This window comes from Salvelinus alpinus, chromosome 22, assembly GCF_045679555.1.
Source record: "Salvelinus alpinus chromosome 22, SLU_Salpinus.1, whole genome shotgun sequence".
Classification (NCBI taxonomy): Eukaryota; Metazoa; Chordata; class Actinopteri; order Salmoniformes; family Salmonidae; genus Salvelinus; species Salvelinus alpinus.
The window spans coordinates 9142594-9149063 of NC_092107.1; positions in this window are offsets into that span (position 1 = coordinate 9142594).

Below are 6470 nucleotides of genomic sequence, written 5' to 3' on the forward strand. Positions count from 1 at the left end.
AAACTCCCTTCCATACAGTCCCATCTCCTTCGCCTGGGTATTACCCACTCACCCAAAGCTTGTGTTCTGTCTTCGCTCATGTTCCCAGCATGCCTGTAAAATCCCCTTTGCAGGATGAGACACCCCATGTCCCTGTAGGTTGACCCAATAATTAATTGCCAGCTGCTGTCTCCTAATCTGCAATGGCATATCCCCCATCTCCACATGTAGTGCAGACTCTGGGAGATGTCTGAAAGGCCCCACTACATATTCTGAGTCCTTGACCCTGTATGACATCTAGCCTTTCCAATGATGTCCGGGCTGCCGAACCATATGCTATACTGCCATAGTCTATTACAGATTGGATCAATGCAACATACATGGTCCTCAATGAGGAACGCCCAGCCCCCCACTTCTTCCCGTCAGACAGGGCATCACATGTAGCACCTTCTTACACTTTCCTACCACTCTCTCAATGTGTTCTGCCCAGGTCAGTCTAGTGTCAAAGTATATTCCAAGGAACCTGAAGGCCCCCACCCTCTCCAAGTTTCTCCCATATAACCTCAAGCATACCTCATCTCCCACCTTCCTCCTGGTAAAGAACACTGTCTGAGTTTTCTCTACAGAGAACCTGAATCCCCACATTAATGCCCACCGCTCTACCTCATCAATTGCTTCCTGTACCTTCCTGACTATGTATGGCACATTGCTTCCCCTCTTCCATAAGGCCCCATCATCTGCAAATAACGAATTCCCAATAACCGGTTGTACCGGAGAGTAAACATCATTGATCATGATTGAGAACAACAGAGGACTAATCACTCTCCCCTGTGGCGTACTACTGCTTCACTTCCTGTGTGCTGCCTCCTGAAATACATTCTTATTCTTCGATGATGTTTAACAGCGGTCGGCATCCAATAAATGTTGCATTACCGCCACCTACTGGACTGGAGTACAACTCCCTTTTACTTTGCTTGAAAAAAAAATATATATATATTTTTAAATAAACAAATACCCTACCATCTAACACTACCATCACAAAAAAATGCAATAATAAAAAATAACACCACCCTAACCCACTATTTATATCTATTTAGTACTACCTCAGGCCAACAACCTGAAAGGATGGGACACCACCACTTAACATACCCTGTAACTCTTCTGATGTCAAGTCTCGCACACCCAAATACCTCTCTGCTCCCACCACAACCTCAATTTTCTGCGACTTACGTTCCATCTCTGCAGTACAGTTGATAACCATAAATGCTATAAAATCCAATCTTACTGAAACATATATCACTTGTTCACCTATGGCTCTGTACTGGTACATATCTACTACTCACAACACTCCTCTCAGGATCCCTCCCCCTTGACCCATCTTCCTCTACTTTCTTCACTGCCTCAGCATTTGACAACTTCTGCACTACTCTAACCCTAGAAATCTCAACCTGCCTCTCTGTACAGGACATTTCTGATCCTCAGCCTCATGGGCACCCTTACAATTAACACATACTACTAATTTCCCCAATACTACACATTCCTTTGTCTCATGCCCTTCTGCACACTTCTCACACCTAGGAACCTCCCTCCTACACACTGCTGCCACATGCCCATAATCTTGACACCTATACTTTAAGTAGTAATGAGTGACAAATTGGGACGTTTCACTACTGGTGAACACTACATATTTCCTACTCAAATCACTACATAATTCTTCCTTAATGACCACTGTGTAACCCACATTCCCTATTGAATTACTACACAATGCCCACACATTACTGCTGTATGCCTACTCAGTCCCGATTTAATTACTATTGCTATCTGTGTGTGCAGTGTTGTGCCACTGCTGATCACTACTGAATTGCTTCTGATCCTTTTTCATTTCCTACATACAGTGCATTTGGAAAGTATTCAGACCCCTTGACTTTTTACACATTTTGTTACGTTACAGCCTTATTCTAAGGACATGATTTGGAAAGGCACACACCTGTCTATATAAGGTCCCACAGTTTACAGTGCATGTCAGAGCAAAACAATTCCTCAGCCTTGAAGGTCCCCAAGAACAGTAGCCTCCATCATTCTTAAATGGAAGAAGTTTGGAACCACCAAGACTCTTTCTAGAGCTGGCCTTCGGGCCAAACTGAGCAATCGAGGGAGAAGGACCTTGGTCAGGGAGGTGACCAAGAACCCGATGGTCACTCTGACAGAGCTCCAGAGTTCCTCTGTGGAGATGGGAGAACCTTCCAGAAGGACAACCATCTCTGCAGCACTCCACCAATCAGGCCGTTATGATAGAGAGGCCAGGCGGAAGCCACTCCTCAGTAAAAGGCACAGTCCGCTTGGAGTTTGCCAAAAGGCACCTAAAGGACTCTCAGACCACGAGAAACAAGATTCCCTGGTCTGATGAAACCAAGATTCAACTATTTGGCCTGAATGCCAAGTGTCACGTCTGGAGGAAACCAGGCACCATCCCTACGGTGAAGCATGGTGGTGGCAGCATCATGATGTGGGAATCCTTTTCAGTGGCAGGGACTCGGGGGTTACTCAGGATCGAGGCAAAGATGAACGGAGCAAAGTACAGAGAGATCCTTGATGAAAACCTGCTCCAGAGCGCTCAGGACCTCAGACTGGGGTGAAGGTTCACCTTCCAACAGGACAACGACCCTAAGCACACAGCCAAGACAATAAAATAGTGGCTTCAGGACAAGTCTCTGAATGTCCTTGAGTAGCCCAGCCAGAGCCCTGACTTGAACCCGATCGAACATCTCTGGAGAGACCTGAAAATAGTTGTGCAGGAACGCTTCCCATCCAACAGAGCTTGAGAGGATCTACAGAGAAGAATGGGAGAAACTTCCCAAATACAGGTGTGCCAAGCTTGTTGCATCATACCCAAGAAGACTCAAGGCTGTAATCACTGCCAAAGGTGCTTCAACAAAGTACTGAGTAAAGGGTCTGAATAATTACGTAAATGTGATATTTCAGTTTGTTTTTCTTTATACATTTGCTCGATTTTCTAAAAACCTGTTTTTGCTATGCCATTATGGGGTATTGTGTGTAGATTGATGAGGGAAAAAAATATTTGTATCAATTTTAGAGTAAAGCTGTTAAGGAACAAAATGTGAAAAAGTCAAGGGATCTGAGTACTTTCCGAATGCTCTGTAAACCCTTTTGTATTAATATTGAAAAATGACACATTTATTACTTTTTGCCTAATAAAAATGTACTATTGACATCTTATTTCACTACTGTGTCACTACAAGACTAGTGCACATGTTATTTCCTCAAGTGTCTAACTGTAGTTATATAATCAAACCATAAATAATAAGCTTATAAACTTAATTTAAATGTTTATATTTTATCAAATTAATTACATATTAAATTACATATTTATACATTTTTATTAATCCCTTTGTATTTGTGTTTGTATTCATTATGGGTCCCCATTAGCTGCTGCCAAGGTAGCAGCTACTCTTCCTGTGAGCCATCAAAACTAAGGCAGTTTGTACAATTACAAAAAATATTACAATGCCTTGCAAAAGTATTCACCCCCTTGGCATTTTTCCTACTTTGTTGCGTTACAACCTGTAATTTAAATAGATTTTTATTTGTATTTCATGTAATGGACATACACAAAATAGTCCAAATTGGTGAAGTGAACTGAAAAAAATTACTTGTTTGCAAAATTCCAAAACATTCCAAAACTGAAAAGTGGCGCGTGCGTGTGAATCCACCCCTTTTGCTCTGAAGCCCCTAAATAAGATCTGGTGCAACCAATTACCTTCAGAAGTCACATAATTCGTTAAATAAAGTCCACCTGTGTGCAATCTAAGTGTCACATGATCTGTCACATGATCTCAGTATATATACACCTGTTCTGAAAGGCCCCCAAGTTTGCAACACCACTAAGCAAGGGGCACAACCAAGCAAGTGGCACCATGAAGACCAAGGAGCTCTCCAAACAGGTCAGGGACAAAGTTGTGGAGAAGTACAGATCAGGGTTGGGTTATAAAAAATAAAAAAAACTTTGAACATCCCACAGAGCACCATTAAATCCATTATTAAGAAATGGAAAGAATATGGCACCACAACAAACCTGCCAAGAGAGGGCCGCCCACCAAAACTCACAGACCAGGCAAGGAGGGCATTAGTCAGAGAGGCAACAAAGAGACCAAAGATAACCCTGAAGGAGCTGCAAAGCTCCACAGCAGAGATTGGAGTATCTGTCCATAGGAGCACTTTAAGCCGTACACTCCACAGAGCTGGGCTTTACAGAAGAGTGGCCAGAAAAAAGCCATTGCTTAAAGAAAAAAATAAGCAAACACGTATGGTGTTCGCCAAAAGGCATGTGGGAGACTCCCCAAACATATGGAAGAAGGTACTCTGGTTAGATGAGACTAAAATTTAGCTTTTTGGCCATCAAGGAAAAAACTATGTCTGGCGCAAACCCAGCACCTCTCATCACCCCGAGAACCTCATTCCCACAGTGAAGCATGGTGGTGGCAGCATCATGCTGTGGGTATGTTTTTCATCGACAGGGACTGTGAAACTGGTCAGAATTGAAGGAATGATGGATGGCGCTAAATACAGGGAAATTATTGAGGGAAACCTGTTCCAGTCTTCAGGAGATTTGAGACTTGGACGGAGGTTCACCTTCCAGCAGGACAATGACCCTAAGCATACTGCTAAAGCAACACTCGAATGATTTAAGGGGAAAGATTTAAATGTCTTGGAATGGCCTAGTCAAAGCCCAGACCTATGTTGTGTAAATCAAATGATACAAACCCCCCAAAAATCTATTTTAATTCCAAGTTGTAAGGCAACAAAATAGGAAAAATGCAATGGGGATGAATACTTTCGCAAGCCACTGTACAATACATTCACAATCCCCTACTCCACCACTACCACATACAGTGGGGAGAACAAGTATTTGATACACTGCCGATTTTGAAGGTTTTCCTACTTACAAAGCATGTAGAGGTCTGTAATTTTTATCATAGGTACACTTCAACTGTGAGAGACGGAATCTAAAACAAAAATCCAGAAAATCACATTGTATGATTTTTAAGTAATTAATTTGCATTTTATTGCGTGACATAAGCATTTGATCACCTACCAACCAGTAAGAATTCCGGCTCTCACAGACCTGTTAGTTTTTCTTTTAGAAGCCCTCCTGTTCTCCACTCATTACCTGTATTAACTGCACCTGTTTGAACTTGTTACCTGTATAAAAGACACCTGTACACACACTCAATCAAACAGACTCCAATCTCTCCACAATGGCCAAGACCAGAGAGCTGTGTAAGGACATCAGGGATAAAATTGTAGACCTGCACAAGGCTGGGATGGGCTACAGGACAATAGGCAAGCAGCTTGGTGAGAAGGCAACAACTGTTGGCGCAATTATTAGAAAATGGAAGATGTTCAAGATGACGGTCAATCACCCTCGGTCTGGAGCTCCATGCAAGATCTCACCTCGTGGGGCATCAATGATCATAAGGAAGGTGAGGGATCAGCCCAGAACTACACGGCAGGACCTGGTCAATGACATGAAGAGAGCTGGGACCACAGTCTCAAAGAAAACCATTAGTAACACACTACGCCGTCATGGATTAAAATCCTGCAGCGCACGCAAGGTCCCCCTGCTCAAGCCAGCGCATGTCCAGGCCCGTCTGAAGTTTGCCAATGACCATCTGGATGATCCAGAGGAGGAATGGGAGAAGGTCATGTGGTCTGATGAGACAAAAATAGAGCTTTTTGGTCTAAACTCCACTCGCCGTGTTTGGAGGAAGAAGAAGGTTGAGTACAACCCCAAGAACACCCTCCCAACCGTGAAGCATGGAGGTGGAAACATAATTCTTTGGGGATGCTTTTCTGCAAAGGGGACAGGACGACTGCACCGTATTGAGGGGAGGATGGATGGGGCCATGTATCGCGAGATCTTGGCCAAAAACCTCCTTCCCTCAGTAAGAGCATTGAAGATGGGTCGTGGCTGGATCTTCCAGCATGACAACGACCCGAAACACACAGCCAGGGAAACTAAGGAGTGGCTCCGTAAGAAGCATCTCAAGGTCCTGGAGTGGCCTAGCCAGTCTCCAGACCTGAACCCAATAGAAAATCTTTGGAGGGAGCTGAACGTCCGTATTGCCCAGCGACAGCCCCGAAACCTGAAGGATCTGGAGAAGGTATGTATGGAGGAGTGGGCCAAAATCCCTGCTGCAGTGTGTGCAAACCTGGTCAATAACTACAGGAAATGTATGATCTTTGTAATTGCAAACAAAGGTTTCTGTACCAAATATTAAGTTCTGCTTTTCTGATGTATCAAATACTTATGTCACGCAATAAAATGCAAATTAATTACTTAAAAATCATACAATGTGATTTTCTGGATTTTTGTTTTAGATTCCGTCTCTCACAGTTGAAGTGTACCTATGATAAAAATTACAGACCTCTACATGCTTTGTAAGTAGGAAAACCTTCAAAATCGGCAGTGT